Source organism: Ranitomeya variabilis, chromosome 7 (assembly GCF_051348905.1).
Source record: "Ranitomeya variabilis isolate aRanVar5 chromosome 7, aRanVar5.hap1, whole genome shotgun sequence".
Classification (NCBI taxonomy): domain Eukaryota; kingdom Metazoa; phylum Chordata; class Amphibia; order Anura; family Dendrobatidae; genus Ranitomeya; species Ranitomeya variabilis.
In genome coordinates, this window is record NC_135238.1 from 246,598,620 (window position 1) to 246,617,860 (window position 19,241).

Consider the following 19,241-nt stretch of genomic DNA (forward strand, 5'->3'; position numbering starts at 1 on the left):
GGCCTCTGCTCAGAGGACACCGCCAAATGGCGCACAACCTTGCGTTCACGCAAGCGCCGATCGATCTGAATGGCCAAGGATATTGATTCATTCAGACCAGCAGGCGTGGGAAACCCCACCATAACATCCTTAAGGGCTTCAGAAAGACCTTTTCTGAAAATTGCTGCAAGGGCACACTCATTCCATTGAGTAAGCACAGACCACTTTCTAAACTTCTGGCAATATACCTCCGCTTCATCCTGACCTTGACACAAAGCTAGCAATATTTTCTCTGCCTGATCCACAGAGTTAGGTTCGTCATAAAGCAATCCAAGCGCCAGAAAAAACGCATTTACATTAAGCAATGCAGGATCTCCTGGCGCAAGGGAGAATGCCCAGTCTTGAGGGTCGCCACGTAACAAAGAAATAATGATTTTTACTTGCTGAATGGGGTCACCAGAGGAGCGGGGTTTCAAAGTAAGAAACAGTTTACAATTATTTTTGAAATTCAGAAATTTAGATCTATCTCCAAAAAACAAATCAGGAATTGGAATTCTACGCTCCAACATAGGATTCTGAACTACATAATCTTGAATGCTTTGTACCCTCGCAGTGAGGTGATCAACACAAGAGGACAGACCTTGAATGTCCATATCTACACCTGAGTCCTGAACCACCCAGAGGTTAAGGGGAAAAGAAAGACAAAACACACTGCAGAGAAAAAAAATGGTCTCAGAACTTCTCTTATCCCTCTATTGAGATGCATTAACACTTTGTGGGCCAGCTGTACTGTTATGGACCTGGTGGTTAGGTGCACCTGGAATGACCTGATGGTTAAACTAGAAGACAGGACAAGCTCTGGGAAGTGGGAACTCTGCTGACCGCAAATCCTAATCCTATAACACACACACTAGAAATAGCTGTGGAGCGTACCTAACTCTCCCTAGACGCCTCTTCACAGCCTAAGAGCTAACTACCCCTAAAGATAGGAAAATAAGCCTTACCTTGCCTCAGAAAAATTTCCCCAAAGGTAAAGGCAGCCCCTCACATATATTAACTGTGAGTTAAGAGGAAAGTCACAAACACAGGGATGAAACAGGTTTCAGCAAAGGAGGCCAGACTTACTAGATAGACTGAGGATAGGAAAGGGATCTATGCGGTCAGCACAAAAAACTACAAAAAGCCACGCAGAGTGTGCAAAAAGACCCCCGCACCGACTCACAGTGCGGAGGTGCCACTCTGCAACCCAGAGCTTCCAGCTAGCAAGGCAATATCATGTTAGCAAGCTGGACTAGAACTTAGCAAGTACTAAGAAATATATTCAGTACACAATGAACAACAAATGAACTAGCAGGGACTTAGCTTCTGTTGGAGTAGATAGGTCATCAGAAAGATCCGAGAGAGATCTGAACCAGTACTGATACATTGACAGCTGGCATGGAGTAACGATCTGAGTGGAGTTAAATAGAGAAGCCAGCCCAGCCGCAAACGAGGGCAGCTGAGGAAGCAACCTCAGAACCAGCAGTTCCACTCACAGCCACCAGAGGGAGTCCACGGACAGAACTCGCCGAAGTATCATTCATGACCACAGGAGGGAGTTCAAGAACGGAATTCACAACAGGGCCCTCCCAGGCTGCCTGAAACTTATCCTTTGGTACGGGGACCAGCACCAGAACCCGTTGACCCACGTTGTAGGTCCACTCCCAGGCGTTCTGGTCGCACCAGTGCTTCTGATCAATCTGAGCCTGTGTCATGTTGTCATGCACCAACTGCATCAAGGTCCGCATTTTGTCACGGAAGCGCATGACATACTCCAAAATGGACAATTCAGAAGGGTTCAGCTCCTCTCCCCAGGATTTCCTTACCGACCCAAGGGGTCCCCGGACTCACCTGCCGTGCAGCAGCTTGAACGGGGAGAACCCTGTTGAGACCTGCGGAACCTCTCGGTAAGCGAATAGCAGGTGTGGGAGGTACCACTCCCAGTAGCGTCCTTAGGTCTCAACTAGCATGCGTAGCATCTGTTTGAGGGTACCATTAAAGCGTCACACAAACCATTCCCGGCACCCCAATCTATATACACCTGGGCCATTGGCAGGGACAGCGGATACCCCCAATCCCGGTGACAGTCAGGGTTTTCCCCGGAATAATCTCTTCAGAGGCCACCAGTACGGGTCGAATGAGGGTTCGTTCAGCCCCGGTGTCCTTGAGGCCTTGAGCAACATGGCCCCCCACGATGACGTGCTGCATGTTGTCACACACCCTGCCAACTGCCCCACCCACCAAAAGAACTGCTGCATATGGCCCTGGGGCCTTGGCTGGGGGTTCTTCTGTTCTCTGGACAGTGGGCGCTGATATGACCAGTCCGTTTGCAGAAAAACACTGGCGAAGTTCAGTGGTAGGTCTGGTGCTGTTGGCAACGGGGACAGGGCCTCTGGTCAGTTGGCTGGCAGGGGTACTGGCGTTGGTTGCAGGCTTACCCCCTCTCCAGCTGGCGGTGACTGGCTTCCAGATTTCTGATTTACAGTTGGCCTCATAGGCGTTGGCAATCTGTGCTGCTTTATCCGCGTCTTTGGGCTCTCGGTCCAAAACGAACTGTCGCACCTCAGCTGGGCAAAGATGTAAGAACTGTTCTTTGATCATCAGGTCTCCCAGCTGCTCAAAGGTGGTCACTGACAGTCCTTGGATCCACTGGTTAAAGTGGGTCCTGAGTCCATGCACCACATCGCTATAACTGTCGTGTGGGCCACGTTGGAGGTTCCGGAACTTTCTATGGTAAACCACAGGTGTTAGCTGGTATTTTTTATCAGAGCCTGCTTGATGGCCTCATAGTCTTCATTTTCATCTGATGGGAGAGAAGCAAATGCCTCTAGAGCTTTGCCTTTTAGCTCTGGTGTCAGGTATCGGGCCCATTGGTTATACGGCAGCCGGGACTGTTGGTAGGCTTTCTCAAAGGCCCGCAGAAAAGTGTCCAAGTCCCCATCCTTTTCCATCACAGGAAAGTGCTCTGGCCGGGGTTGAGGGGTCTGAGCGCTGTTGGGCTCGCCGCTGGACTGAGACGACCTCGGTACCTGGAGTTGGGCTAACTCCAGCCGGTGCTCCCTATCCGCTTGCCGCTTGGCTCTCTCCGCTTGCCGCTTGGCTCTCTCCGCCTCCCGCTGGGCCTCCGCTTTCACTTGGTATTGGTGGATCAACCCCAGACATCCATCACGGTTGTCGGTGGGGAGTTCCAAGGCCATCGGCAGGTGGGATTCCAATCCGCCCTGGTTGCAAGTAGGGCCGCCATTCCATGGTTGGAACTCTGCCGCAGCACCACCTGCGCTGGTGCTGGCATCTGCGTCCACTGGGCTCTGAGCCCGGTCTTGAACGGCTTCCCATTGCACCAGATCCGCGACCAGTTGGTCTTTGTATTTGCCCGCAGAGTTAATCTGCTTCGATATGCACAAGACCGTGAGAGCGTCCTTGGTCTTCTTCTTATAAAAGATTTCTCCCAGCATAGCGATGGTTGCCAAAAAAAAGATAGGACAGAAAAATGAAGAGAAGGGAGGGGTTAATCGCAAGGGCACACTCTTGTCTCAGGACTAGTAAACACTGAGCTTGTTCTCCAAAACTTTTTTTGCGCCAAGTCCTCACAAGAACTGTGCAAGCTTTTAGTGAGAGGAATGATTGCTCATACCCGATCACTAATGCTCTATTATCCCACCGTGCTGCCACCAATATGTCATGGTTCACAGGGAGGATACCTTTATCATCCCCACCACTCACACCAATTTGTCATGAACCGGGGTTGTTTCGTTGCCCAAGTTCTTTCTGGAGGGGATTTATCTATATCCCACTTCCCAGTTCCGGTTTGGAAGCTGCAGCTCTCTGGCGCCCCCTTACCCTCAGATCAAACAGAGTATTGCACCTAGGATAATTAGTCGCCAGAAAGGCTGCCTTACTTTGTACTGGCTAATGGGCACACTGCAGCAAGGGCGATATAACTACCCCACTCAGGTAGGAACAATAATTATCAACGCCGTCCATCGCTGACAGTTTTCCCCAAAAGCACAGGACAAATCTGCTGCCACCAGCTCCAATTCCATAATTAATAACGGGTCCAGAGCCAACCCTAATAGCGTAATTCACTTCAGAGGATGTGACAGTACGTTATGGAGCAAGGAGAAACGAAGCTAGTAATTTTATATATTTTACTCCAAAAAGGTAGGCAGTGTTTACAAAAGGGTGAAAGGATATTATAAAAGAAGACAAGTATCGTATGTACAAACAATTACAAATAATAAGGATTAAAGTTGAAAAAAACACTTACAGTTATCTCATATCATTTCAGATCATGGCAAACCATGTGGCTGGGGGAGGGGCAACATCAAAACGCATCAGAGCAGCTTGCAGAGCTGCTGTTAGTTCTCTTCCTGGGCACAGACTCACTCATAACTCAGCAGGGTTAAGATATGCCCTTTGGTCGTGACATCACGGAGTGGGCGGAGCTATGGAAAGCACATATACTTTCTTAGAGGGACTCAAATTTATGGAACATTCATATCCACCATAGCTGCAGGATTCAACCTCGTGTAGCAATGACAGAATTACCATTGATCTTGTTTTGCGATTAGCATTCTATTAAGACCAAACATGACCTAGTTATGCACCGCGAGTAAGCAGTAATTAGTTTCTCTGATACCCAGTGTAGTGAAATATGTGTAAATATATGTGTGCAGTGAACTATGTATAGGTTTATTGTGTGACTAGTAATAATTTAACATCTGTCCCAAAAGCTGCAGGTCTCACCCGGGTGTTAATATGTATTTTCCTGAGACAACAGACTTCTGTCTCCAATATCACCAGGGGGTCGTGCTGGGAACCAAGAAGAAAGGGAACATTTGACACCTCCTAGCTCTTTGAAGAGAGATGTCAATTACAGCCTGACACTATCTATCTGTGGGAAGCTTGAGGCCATGTGCACACGTTCAGGATTTTTAGCGTTTTTTTCGCGTTTTTTCGCTATAAAAACGTGATAAAAACGCGAAAAAAACGCTAACATATGCCTCCTATTATTTACAAGGTATTCCGCATTTTTTGTGCAAATGTTGCGATTTTTTCCGCGAAAAAATCGCATAGCGGAAAAAAAAGCAACATGTTCATTAAAAATGCGGAATTGCGGGGATTCCGCACACCTAGGGGTCCATTGATCTGCTTACTTCCCGCACGGGGCTGTGCACACCATGAGGGAAGTAAGCAGATTATGTGCGGTTGGTACCCAGGGTGGAGGAGAGGAAACTCTCCTCCACGCACTGGGCACCATATAAGTGGTCAAAAAATAAGAAATAAAATAAAAAACAGTCCTATACTCACCCTCGATGTCCAGCGCAGTGTTCCCGCCTCTGTGCTGCACGCTGGCTGGTTCCTGTAGCTGGTGTGCGGAGAAGGACCTTGCCGAATGACGTCACTGTCCTGTGATTGGTCGAGACCGCTCACGTGACCGTGACGTCATGGAAGGCCCTGCGCGCACACATCAGCTATAGGAATGGACGCCGGTGAGGAGATCTGATGTCTGCGGGTGAGTATAAGCATTTTTTTTATTTTTTTTATTATTTTTAAACGTTCTATCTTTTACTATAGATGCTGCAAAAGCAGCATCTATAGTAACAAGTTGGTCACACTTGTCAAACGCTATGTTTGACAAGTGTGACCAACTTGTCAGTCAGTTTTCCAAGCGATGCTACAGATCGCTTGGAAAACTTTAGCATTCTGCAAGCTAATTACGCTTGCAGAATGTTAAAAAAACGCAAAAAAAACGGAAAAAAAACGCAAAAAAAAAAATGCGGATTTCTTGCAGAAAATTTCCGGTTTTCTTCAGGAAATTTCTGCAAGAAATCCTGAACGTGTGCACATACCCTGAGGGTATGTGCACACGTCAGGATTTCTTGCAGAAATTTTCCTGACAAAAACCGGACATTTCTGCCAGAAATCCGCATGCGTTTTTTCGCGTTTTTTGACGCGTTTTTGACGTGTTTTTGTGCGTTTTTTCCCAAATGCATAGAAATGCAGGAAAAACGCAGAAAATCCGCAAAAATAATGAACATGCTCATTTTTTTACCGCGATGCGTTTTTTTCGTGGAAAAAAACGCATCCATGTGCACAAAACATGCAGAATGAATTCTAAATGATAGAATGCATAATGTATGCATTTTTAATGAGTTTTTATAGCGTTTTTAGCACGAAAAAACGCGAAAAAACCTGAACGTGTGCACATAGCCTGACACAAAGAATCTCAAAGAAAATAATGTATTCATTTCGGGCGCGGCCGTGGTCCAATCAAAAACAAGCAATTAGAATATCAACTTGAGGGGCTGGTCTAGAAATCTGACCTCCAGGGTGACTCTATAAATTTGGCTTGTATACATTCAAAATTGTTCACATGTGAGGGCAGCCTGGGAACCTGATGTGATCCAGTCTATATTCACCCTACCCTCAGGGAGCAGAAGCAGACTACAAGTTAGCTATTTCTGTAAATTTTCTCCTGTTTATTTTATACTGGTTTGCATAGTTGTATGTCTTTTTATTACCATTTTTTATACCTTTTTCTTTATTGTAAGCACTGAACCATTTTGTATTAAAGTATAAAACTTTAACAGTTGAACCTTGTATGTTCTAAACAATACATAGCCTAAGGTGTGTGAGCCTTATGAGTGGTAGACAGTATTAGTAATATTTCCGGGACTCATCACCCGTGTATTCGATGAGTGGTGGCAGCGTGTATGAGCGGGTGTGTGGTCTGGGTCGGTGTGTGATTTATGCTCCCATTACAGCATAGGACGGGTTGAATGCTGGACTGAGAGTGGTGAGATGGATTAAACCTTGCAGACACAACCCCAAGTCACGTGCTGAGAGTGGATAAGTGACGAATTAGTGACAGCATGGAGTGGGATCCGTGACAATTGGTGGCAGAGCGGTGGGATAGAATTATTTCTATTAGAGCATTAGTGCATGGTTTAAGCCAGAGGTGTCAAACTGAATTCCTCGAGGGCCGCAAACAGGTCATGTTTTCAGGATTTCCTTGTATTGCACAGGTGATAATTTAATCACCTGCACAGAATGATTCCAGCACCTTGTGGAATGCTAAGGAAATCCTGAAAACATGACCTGTTTGCGGCTCTCGAGGAATGCAGTTTGACACCTCTAGTTTAAGCAATTATTCCCTGTACTAAAGAATTGGTATCCTTGCGAGGAGTGCACCAGTTCTACAAGGTTCAACTCAGTGCTTACTTAGACATACTTGCAAACAGTTTCCCCTCCCCATTTTTCTTTTCTAACTTTTATTTGGCAAAGGCTGTTCATTGATATGGCAGCCCAGTACAAGAAGCTGAGCAAAGAGCGCTCTGACCGACCTCTGTGAGCAGAGAGGAATAGAGACGGCCAACAGATCCAGGGAGCAGGACATAGAGCAAAGTGCTGAAGGATCTGGCCAAGGAGAGAGTCCACCTCAGAGAGACCCAGCAATGCCAGCTCATGCACTGGAGATACCTGATGGAAATGCCAGTGCTGAGGAGCCTATGGACTGTACTTTACAAATGGACTTACAATGGCTGGGAACAAGTGACCCCAATCTAAGCATGCAGCGTATTCTACAGCACCGACAGGCTGCAGAACGCCAGTTAGGACAGAGCTTTCCAGCTTCAGATGGCTCAAATAGAGTGGGGTATCAGTCCTCAGTTAACACCCTCCCAGGACATAAATCTGAGGAGACCACGTCTAGAAAACTTCCCTGTGATGGAGAAAAATACGGACCGGACTTGGATACTTTCCTTCGGGGGTTTGAAAAAACCTGCAGGCAATACCATCCACTGTTATGATCTGGTGGCCTAAGAGCAGCATGAGACGTACTCTGGAGAAGGTGGTACCTGTACTGACTGCAGACCCTGAACTTAACACCGCAACTACAAGTAGCCATGGAATGTACCTATCACTCCCTAGACATCTCGACACAGCCGGAGGACTAATTACCCCCTAAAGATAGAAAAGGGAAAACTATCTTGCCTCAGAGAAAATTCCCAAAGGATAGCCAGCCCCCCACAAATATTGACTGTGAGAGGAGAGGGAAAAAACATACACAGACTGAAATCAGAATTTAGCAAAGGAGGCCACTTCTAGCTAAATAGAAAGGATAGGACAGAGTACTATGCGGTCAGTATTAAAACACTAGAAAATATTCACCACAGAAAATACAAAAACTCCACAGCTAACTAAAGATATGGAGGGTATATCTGCATCTCCAGAGATACCAGCTTGGCTAAACAAATCCTTATACAGACCAAGCTGGACAAGACAAAAACATGGAAAAGAACTGAACAATAAGGCCACAGCACGTGGACAGCAAAAAATCAAGGCCAAAACTTATCTTTGTTGAAAAGAACTGCAAAGCAGGAGAGACCAGGCAGAGATGTGAATCCTCCAGGAACAATGGACAACTGGCACTGACTAAAGGGTCAAGCAAGGCTAAATAGCCCAGTCAGGATTGCAAAAACTTGACACACCTGATGAATGCTGCGATCCAGAGACAGCAGCACTACCACTTATAACCACCGGAGGGAGCCCAAGAGCAGAATTCACAACAATCCACCCCGTGAGCAGTGGGTGCAGTATCTAACCCCTGGGTTGAGAGGCAAAGCCCTCGAAGTTTTGCTGGCCTCCCACCTGAACTAGATGGGAACTATGAGGCCATAAAAGAGGCCCTGATCAGGAAATACAACCTAACACCAGAAGTATATCGGAGGAAGTTCCGGAACCTGCAACGTGGATCAACTGACAGCTATGCAGATGTTGTGAGCACCTTGAGGACCACGTTCCACCAATGTATCAGGGGACTTTCTGTTAACAGTTTTGAGGACTTAACGGATCTTATGGTCAAGGATCAATTTCTTCACACGTGCCCCATGGATGTACGACAATTTGTGTGTGATTGTGAGCCATAAACTGCGGATCAGGCTGCAAACATTGCAGACTGCTATGTGGTTAACAGGATGCCCGAGGTGTGGAAGCCATCGGGATTCAGCTGGAAGGGAGATAAGCCAAATGGGGACCCTTCTCCCTCTGCTTGCCGATCACCAGTGCTGTCCAAGCCCAGCTTCTCCTTCAACAAAGTGGGACATGTTAGCACTGTCTGCCCTGATAGGGAGAAAGGCCCAACTACAACCACAAAGCCGTCTGTGTCCCCACCGTCTGTACTCTTGTGGCCGGCTCTGATGCGAGGGCTAATGAGAACTGTCAATCTATCACTGTTGGCAATAAAGTCACCATTGGTCTCCGAGACACTGGGGCAGAGGTGACCCTGGTGCGTCCAGCAACGGTAAACCCTGCCGATATCATACCAGGAAAGACTATGTCTATAACCGGGATTGGAGGGGTCAGCCCTGCTGTGCCCATGGCCCGTGTGTACCTGGACTGGGGAGCAGGGAAAGGATTGAGAGAAGTGGGAGTATCAGAGGTTATTCCCACCAATGTGTTGCTAGGCACGGACCTGGGGAGGATGGAGTCCTACTATGTTCCTCCCTTGCAAATAAATGATGCAGAGAAGGTGGAAGCAAGTGACCCACCTGAGATCCTGTGTGAGGAGGGAAAATGTCCCAATGCACAGGACTATACATATGTGGCAGCCGTGACCCGGAGTCAGGCTGCGGCTCAGACTCAGGCCTAGAGATTAGAGGATGAGTCTCAGACAGAACTGCCAGAACAGGAGGCCCATGCTGTGGCCCCGGAGCCTCCTCACATGGCAGACCCACCAAGGTCTCTGATAACAGACACTGAAGACTCAGCTTCAGACCAGGGCCTGGCAGTCACACTAGGCCAGGGCCTGCAGGCTGACAGTCAGAGCTTCTAGGAGGCCCTGCAGACAGATGTCAGTCTGGAGGAGCTCAGATGTCTTGCAGACTGACCCCCTGCTGCTTCTGGCAAAGAGAGAGTATACTGGGACCAGGGCAGACTGTATACAGAGACTATCCCCACGGATACTACAGAATCTTGGGACTATGAACGGCGGCTGATCGTCCCTTATCCATTTAGGGAACAATTATTGAGAATTGCCCATGAAATTCCTCTGGCCGGACACCTTGGAATACAAAAGACTAAAGCTCGCCTGACACATAACTTCTATTGGCCCAAGATGGGGACAGACAGGGCCGTATTTGCCACTAGGCACTTGAGGGCACATGCCTAGGGTGGCAGGATGCGGGGGGGCGCACTTGAGCTAGGTTTTTTCTTTTTTTTTCTTTTTTATAAAAGTCCGGGGTCAAGTTCCCGCCCCCCCCTCCTCCCTCCCTCCTTCCCGCACCCCTGCCTCCCTCCTTGACGCCCCCCTCCCTGAAGACGTCATACTCACCTTCCTCCAGCGGTGGCTGCAACTCTGTCTCAGCGCCGGCAGTGCGTCCTGTCTTCAGCGGTCACATGGTACCGCTCATTAAGGTGAAGAATATGCACATATTCTTCACCTTAATGAGTGGTACCACATGACCGCTCATACAGGAAGGAAGACGCTGCAGAGATGCCGGGAAGTTCTGCGCTGCGCGGTGAGAGGTGAGTATGACAGGGGAGAAGGATGGGGGAGCCATGCACGCAGGGGAGAAAGATGGGGGAGCCATGCACGCAGGGTGAGAGGATGGGGGAGCCATGCACGCAGGGGAGGAGGATGGGGGAGCCATGCACGTAGGGTGAGAAGATAGAGGAGCCATGCACGCAGGGTGGGAGGATAGGGGAGCCATGCACGCAGGGGAGAAAGATGGGGGAGCCATGCACGTAGGGTGAGAGGATAGAGGAGCCATGCACGCAGGGTGGGAGGATGGGGGAGCTATGCACGCAGGGTGGGAGGATGGGGGAGCCATGCACGCAGGGGAGGAGGATGGGGGAGCCATGCACGCAGGGAAGAAGGATGGGGGAGCCATGCATGCAGGGTGGGAGGATAGGGGAGCCATGCATGCAGGGTGGGAGGATAGGGGAGCCATGCACGCAGGGGAAGATGGGGGAGCCATGCACGCAGGGTGGGAGGATAGGGGAGCCATGCATGCAGGGGAGAAGGATGGGGGAGCCATGCACGCAGGGGAGGAGGATGGGGGAGCCATGCATGCAGGGTGGGAGGATGGGGGAGCCATGCACGCAGGGTGGGAGGATGGGGGAGCCAGGCACGCAGGGTGGGAGGATGGAGTATAAATACTGGGCCCTATAGGGGGGACAGTGTGAGAGGACAGTGTGAAGAGGGGGCTGGTATGGAAAGGAAAGGTCAGTGTGAAGAGCATGTACCATAAGAGGGACAATGTGGGGGTCATATTTTGTGCAGACAATATAGTGAGGGGGCAATTATTTATTCAGGAGCATTATAATGACACTTGTATCTTTAAGGGCGTCATGTGGAGATTTTCAGCAAAAGAGCGGAGAAGATGGAAGTCTGCAGAGACCGCTGTGGATGAGAAAACTTATCATGGGATCTAGACAAGATGAAGAAAAGAAGGAGAACGGCTCCAGAGACGACGTCATCTATAAGGTACCTGGATGTAAATGTTATTTGTGATACTGACTAACTCTCATGTTTTTTTTATGTTAGGAGCATTAAAGGGGATGTCCAGGTTTGTCATAAGTCTGCAGTCATTCTTTGTGACTGCAGACTTCTGACTTCTCACAGTGCGCCCTGCACGCTGTCAGGATTCTCTCGTGCCGGCGATTTACATACATGCGGTCACGTGCTGACTAGACTTGTGTGGCCTCACTCAATGAAAATGAACTAAGCGAGGCCGGGCACGTCTAGTCGGAATGTGGTCAGAAGTATACAAATCGCATACTTGTGCTGACATGACTGTCCACCGGCAACGGAGAATCCTAAAAGTGTGCAGTGCATGTGTTGTGAGAATTCAGAAGCTGCGATGTCAGGATTCAGCTCTGCAGGTTCCAGTAGTCGTCACATGGACACCTCACTCACATGCGACTTTTACACTTATGGTCCTGTGACAGCGAGCTTCTCTTCTGCTTCTCTCAGTTTTTCACTGAACATTGAGAGCATTAGGGAGAGGAGCTCGTGGGTACATGACTGAGTGTGCAAATCGCATATGTCCTGGGGGGGGGGGCACCAAAATGAATTCTTGCCCCGGGTGCCAGAAACCCTAGATACACCTCTGGTGCCCCCCCTACACTACTGTAACCTGTGGCCCCTACACTACTGTACCCTGTGCCCCCCCTACACTACTGTACCCTGTGTCCCATGTTCTGCTGTGCCCTCTGCAATACTGTGCCCCATGTGCTGCTGTGCCCCCTACACTACTGTTCCCTGTGTCCCCTACACTACTGTACACTGTGCTTCTGTGCTCCTATAGTACTGTGCTCCATGTGCTGCTGTATCCTCTCCCCCATGCACCTCTGTGCCTGCTGCTTCATGCACTACTGTGTCCCATGTATTGTGGTGCCCTGTGCCTCCTGCACTGCTGTACCCCGTGTATTGTGATGCCCAGTGCCGCCTGCACTGCTGTGCCCCGTTTGTGGTGCCCTGTGCCTCCTGCACTGCTGTGCCCCATGTGTTGTGGTGCCCTGTGCCACCTGCACTGCTGTGCCCCATGTGTTGTGGTGCTCTGTGCCTCCTGCACTGCTGTGCCCCGTGTGTTGTGGTGCCCTGTGCCTCCTGCACTGCTGTGCCCCATGTGTTGTGGTGCCCTGTGCCTCCTGCACTGCTGTGCCCCGTGTGTTGTGGTGCCCTGTGCCTCCTGCACTGCTGTGCCCCCATACCTCCCAACTTTTGAAGATGGGAAAGAGGGACAAAGTTAGCGGCGCGCGAAGCGCGCCGCGGCAAATTTTAGGCCACGCCTCTGACCACACCCATTCATAATTAGTCACACCCATATCCACGTCCCAACTACACCCATTTAGCACTGCTGATCACACTGTTTCATATACAATAGTTATAAACAAAAAAATATGGCCACACAGTGCTCCATACTGTATAATGACCGCACATGACGCTCCATACTGTATAATGGCCACACATGACGCTCCATACTGTATAATGGCCACACAGTGCTCCATACTGTATAATGACCGCACATGATGCTCCATACTGTATAATGGCCGCACATGACGCTCCATACTGTATAATGGCCACACATGACGCTCCATACTGTATAATGGCCGCACATGACGCTCCATACTGTATAATGACCGCACATGATGCTCCATACTGTATAATGACCGCACATGATGCTCCATACTGTATAATGACCGCACATGATGCTCCATACTGTATAATGACCGCACATGATGCCCCATACCGTATAATGGCCGCACATGATGCTCCATACTGTATAATGACTGCACATGATGCTCCAGACCGTATAATGACCACACATGATGCCCCATACTGTATAATGGCCACACATGACGCTCCATACTGTATAATGGCCACACATGATGCTCCATACTGTATAATGACCGCACATGATGCTCCGTATTGTATATTGACCGCACATGATGCTGCATACTGTATACTGGCTGCACATGATGCTCCATATTGTATAATGACTGCACATGATGCCCCATATTGTATAATGGCCACACATGACGCTCCATACTGTATAATGACCGCACATGATGCTCCATACTGTATAATGGCCGCACATGATGCTCCATACTGTATAATGACCGCACATGATGCTCCATACTGTATAATGGCCGCACATGATGCTCCATACTGTATAATGACCGCACATGATGCTCCGTATTGTATATTGACCGCACATGATGCTGCATACTGTATACTGGCTGCACATGATGCTCCATATTGTATAATGACTGCACATGATGCTCCATACTGTATAATGGCCGCACATGATGCTCCATACTGTATAATGACCGCACATGATGCTCCATACTGTATAATGACCGCACATGATGCCCCATACTGTATAATTGCCACACATGACGCTCCATACTGTATAATGACCGCACATGATGCCCCATACTGTATAATTGCCACACATGACGCTCCATACTGTATAATGAACACACATGACGCTCCATACTGTATAATGACGGCATGCATACCGTATAATGGCCCCACATGATGCTCCATACCGTATAATGGCCGCACATGACGCTCCATACTGTATAATGACCGCACATGATGCTCCATACTGTATGATGACCACACATGATGCTCCATACTGTATGCTGGGTGCACATGATGCTTCATACTGTATAATGACCACACATGATGCTCCATACTGTATAATGACCGCACATGATGCTGCATACTGTATAATGACCGCACATGATGCTCCATACTGTATAATGGCCACAGTTCTCCATACTGTATAATGACATACAGGCACGCAGCTCACACACACACGCTCACACACATGCACACGCACACAGCTCACACACACGGCCCACACACACGCAGCACACACACAGCTCACACGCACGCAGCTCACACACATGCAGCATCACACACACAGTATCACACATACACACGCAGCATCACAAACGCAGCTCACAAACACATGCAGCTTTGACACAAATGCATCACATACGCAGCCTTCACACACACACCCATCACACACACACGCAGTCATCACACACACACACGCAGTCATCACACACACACACGCAGCCATCACACACACACACACACGCAGCCATCACACACACACACGCAGCCATCACACACACACACCCAGCCATCACACACACGCAGCCATCACACACACACACCCAGCCATCACACACACACACCCAGCCATCACACACACACACACACACCCAGCCATCACACACACACCCAGCCATCACACACACACACCCACCCACAGCCAGGTTGGCACTAGGAGGGTGCTGGCTGGCACTGTTAGAGGTGTTACAGTGCTACCTGTGGATGGAGAGGTGCATGGACACACTGCACTATCTGGTTTGCAGGCTTCTCCCTGCCGCCCCTTATCCGCCATACACAATGCATGCCGGTGTGTGCCGGTAATGATGACCGCCTCCCTCCCCCTCACACGCCTCGGGTACCACAGATTCCCGCGCATGCGCGTTGCGGTGCGTGGTGGGGGAGACACCAGGCTGGAGTCGGCGCCGCGCACGCAGCTGGTCCCTCCTTCCCCGATCTCCTGGCCCAGATTTACTAAACAAAGGCTGCAGAGTGTGATCATGCCGGCCGCTTACGTCACTGACCCCGCCCGGAGTGCGGGACTAGTCCTAATCGTCTCTACGTCCCGGAAGTGGGCGGGGCTTCACCGGCGGCCGCAAATTCGGGATTTTAAATGCCCGAAGCGGGACAGCGGGACCCCGGTGCCAAAGCGGGACTGTCCCGCTGAAATCGGGACGGTTGGGAGGTATGGTGCCCCGTGTGTTGTGGTGCCCTGTGCCTCCTGCACTGCTGTGCCCCGTGTGTTGTGGTGCCCTGTGCCTCCTGCACTGCAGTGCCCCATGTATTGTGGTGCCCTGTGCCTCCTGCACTGCTGTGCCCCGTGTGTTGTGATGCCCAGTGCTTCCTGCACTGCTGTGCCCCGTTTGTGGTGCCCTGTGCCTCCTGCACTGCTGTGCCCCATGTGTTGTGGTGCCCTGTGCCTCCTGCACTGCTGTGCCCCGTGTGTTGTGCCTTGTGCCTCCTGCACTGCTGTACCCCGTGTATTGTGATGCCCAGTGCCACCTGCACTGCTGTGCCCCGTTTGTGGTGCCCTGTGCCTCCTGCACTGCTGTGCCCCATGTGTTGTGGTGCCCTGTGCCACCTGCACTGCTGTGCCCCATGTGTTGTGGTGCCCTGTGCCTCCTGCACTGCTGTGCCCCGTCTGTTGTGGTGCCCTGTGCCTCCTGCACTGCTGTGCCCCGTGTGTTGTGGTGCCCTGTGCCTCCTGCACTGCTGTGCCCCGTGTGTTGTGGTGCCCTGTGCCTCCTGCACTGCTGTGCCCCGTGCCTCCTGCACTGCTGTGCCCCGTTGGGGGTGCCCTGTGCCTCCTGCACTGCTGTGCCCCGTGTGTTGTGGTGCCCTGTGCCTCCTGCACTGCTGTGCCCCGTTGGGGGTGCCCTGTGCCTCCTGCACTGCTGTGCCCCGTTGGGGGTGCCCTGTGCCTCCTGCACTGCTGTGCCCCATGTGTTGTGGTGCCCTGTGCCTCCTGCACTGCTGTGCCCCATGTGTTGTGGTGCCCTGTGCCTCCTGCACTGCTGTGCCCCGTTTGTGGTGCCCTGTGCCTCCTGCACTGCTGTGCCTCGTGTGTTGTGGTGCCCTGTGCCTCCTGCACTGCTGTGCCCCGTGTGTTGTGGTGCCCTGTGCCTCCTGCACTGCTGTGCCCCATGTATTGTGCCCTGTGCCTCCTGCACTGCTGTGCCCCATGTGTTGTGGTGCCCTGTGCCTCCTGCACTGCTGTGCCCCGTGTGTTGTGGTGCCCTGTGCCACCTGCACTGCTGTGCCCCCTGTGTTGTGGTGCTCTGTGCCTCCTGCACTGCAGTGCCCCATGTATTGTGCCCTGTGCCTCCTGCACTGCTGTGCCCCGTGTGTTGTGGCTGGAGGGTTGAATGTTACTTGTCCCTGCCCCAATGGTCAAGCAACCCATTGCTCCCAGGTCCTCTAAGCTCCACATACTTGCTGAGTGTAACCTGGTAGCAGTGCCGTATTTGTCACTAGTCACTTGAGGGCACCAGGATGCGGGGGAGGGGGTGCACCTGAGCAAGGTTTTTTTTTTTCTTTTTATGCGGATGTGAAAAAGCTGCTGGATCTGCCGCAAATAGCAAAAATCGCTGATGTGAAAGTAGCCTAAGTCACTGCCGATAGCGTCATACTCACCAATGGGGGAGGCAGCACGAAAAGTGCCTAGGGCAGCAGAAACTCTAAATACGGCCCTGGGGACAGATATTCCCAATTACTGCCGATCATGTGTAGTTTGTCAGAGAGTTGGAAAGTCCGGGAATATACAGAAAGCTCCATTGATACCACTGCCTGTGATCGATGAACCTTTCCAGCGAGTGGCTGTGGATATTATAGGGCCACTCGCCATACCTAGCAGCTCTGGCAAAAAGTACATCCTCACAGTGGTGGACTATGCTACACGGTACCCAGAAGCTGTGGCGCTGTCCTCCATCCGAGCAGACAAAGTGGCGGATGCTTTACTGACTGTTCTCTCGTGTGGGTTTCCCCAGGGAAATGTTGACCGATCAGGGAACCCAGTTCATGTCCGATCTGATGGAAAGCCTCTGTGAAAGAATACAAGTACAGCATGTTGTGGCCAGCACCTATCATCCCCAAACCAACGGACTCTGCAAGCGTTTTAACGGAACATTAAAGCAAATGCTGAAAATGCTGGTGGAGCCTGAAGGGAGAGACTGGGAGCGGCACCTCCCCCATCTGTTGTTTGCCTACAGAGAGGTACCCCAGGAGTCTACTGGATTCTCCCCCTTTGAACTGGTTTATGGGAGGAGGGTCAGGGGGCCACTTGATTTGATTAAGGACTGTTGGGAGGACGATCCCAGAACTACTGGAGTCTCAGTGGTCGAATATGTACTGCGGCTCAGAGAGAGAATGCAAAAACTGAGCAACCTGGCCCATGAGAACGTGACCCAGGCCCAAATCAACCAGAAGGTCTGGTACGACCGTAATGCCAGACTGAGGGCCTACGAGGAGGGGCAGAAGGTTTGGGTGTTGGTCCCTATGTTACAGAATAAATTGCAGGCCGCATGGGAGGGACCATACACTGTACATAAGCGGCTGAATGATGTTAATTATGTGGTGACACTAGATGAGCATGCAAAGCGTCAGAAAGTATTTCATGTGAATGTGCTGAAGGCTCATCATGACAGGGAGGCCTGTGTCTTACCTGTCTGTAGCCTGCCTGAAGAGGGGGAGGCTGATCTGTTACTGGATGTGGGGGCCAGGACTCAGTACATGGAGTCCCTGGAGTCAGCAGAGTTTAACCCTGAGCTATCCCACAGTGTTCTGTCCCCACATGAGGTGAATGGAGGTGTGAGTGACTAATAGGTGTGAGAAAGATTCGTACCTTCAGTATTTTCCTTGCTGTGAGGCAGACAGGACCAATGCTGCTCAGCGTCTGAAGAGATGATGCACACCAGGGATTGTGCAATCCAGACTTGTTTATTTGTATTCCGGACATACAGCGTATAACTGGTAATACAGTACTTTCTTCAGAAATGCAGGTGTAGACAAGGTATAGTAAGAGGTAGCACCAAGTATGACTGCAAGTGTGAGCAGCAAGAGAGAGTGTGGTCGAAAGACTGATGCCTTCCTAAGCCCGGTTCAAGAGCGTGTCCTCTCACAACAGCATGAAACTGAAAATGGAATGGCTGCCAGAGGAAGAGAAGACTTGACCCCTGAACCGGAAGGGAAAGACTTGCCCACAGGAATAAATGAATAACAAGCTGCCATACAGAAAAAGGCCATTGGGTGGCAGCAGAGTACACAACAACATACATAGCATGAAGAACATACATGAAACAGCACATTCCCCGTCTGAAATTCCGTAAGGGATTTCACTACATTAGTGTCCTTGAAATAAAGTCCAACAACCTAGAAAATGAAACCAAACATGCATGCAATGCAATAACTTTAAACAAGGTAAGATGTTAAGTCAGTTCCTGATATAATCCAAAGGAAAACCCATCTTCAGGTCAGAAAAGCCGCACTAGGCCAAACTATCTCTGACCCAACTGTAATCCAATGGACAAAGTACTATTGCAGAGTTCTGTTCATAGTTTATTTTACCGGAATGTCCTCGATCGGTAGTACCAATACGAGCTCATGGATTGACCTCTGAAATATCTTAGGTTCACCTTTCCTAAGGACTTTCAGCTCCACCTTCCGGACCTTACTGTCTTCACTAGGGAAAGTCTTTGTAATGATTCCCATAGGCCAGTCGACCCTTTGAGCTTGTTCCTTCATTAATACAATGTCTCCTTCCTTCAAGTTCGGTTTACTCTGTCGCCATTTTCTTCTTCCTTGCAGAACCAACCAAAAAGAAACGCACTATCCTAAAAGAATACTTTATTGATAATATCTAAAATTCTCATAGACAATTATATATACTTATATGTATGCTACCAACATCAATCAACTGGGTTCGGGTAGGCTAGTAAAGTAGGAAATAATGAAGGTATTCCTGACACAGTCCCTGTTAGGTGGCCCTATAGTAGCTTACACCTACCTAACAGCGGAGGTTGGCACCCTAGATTTCGATATGGCGCCCCCGCTCCACGTCGACTGTCCCTTCTTGCCCTAATAGGTCCTGCCAGCT

At 50.0% G+C, this 19,241-nt stretch overlaps 1 pseudogene; it reads left to right on the forward strand.

Annotated features, from left to right (window-relative positions):
• Positions 1-7,318: 7,318 nt before the first annotated feature.
• LOC143786307 (uncharacterized) lies at positions 7,319-19,008 on the forward strand (annotated as a pseudogene).
• The last annotated feature ends 233 nt before the right edge of the window (positions 19,009-19,241 follow it).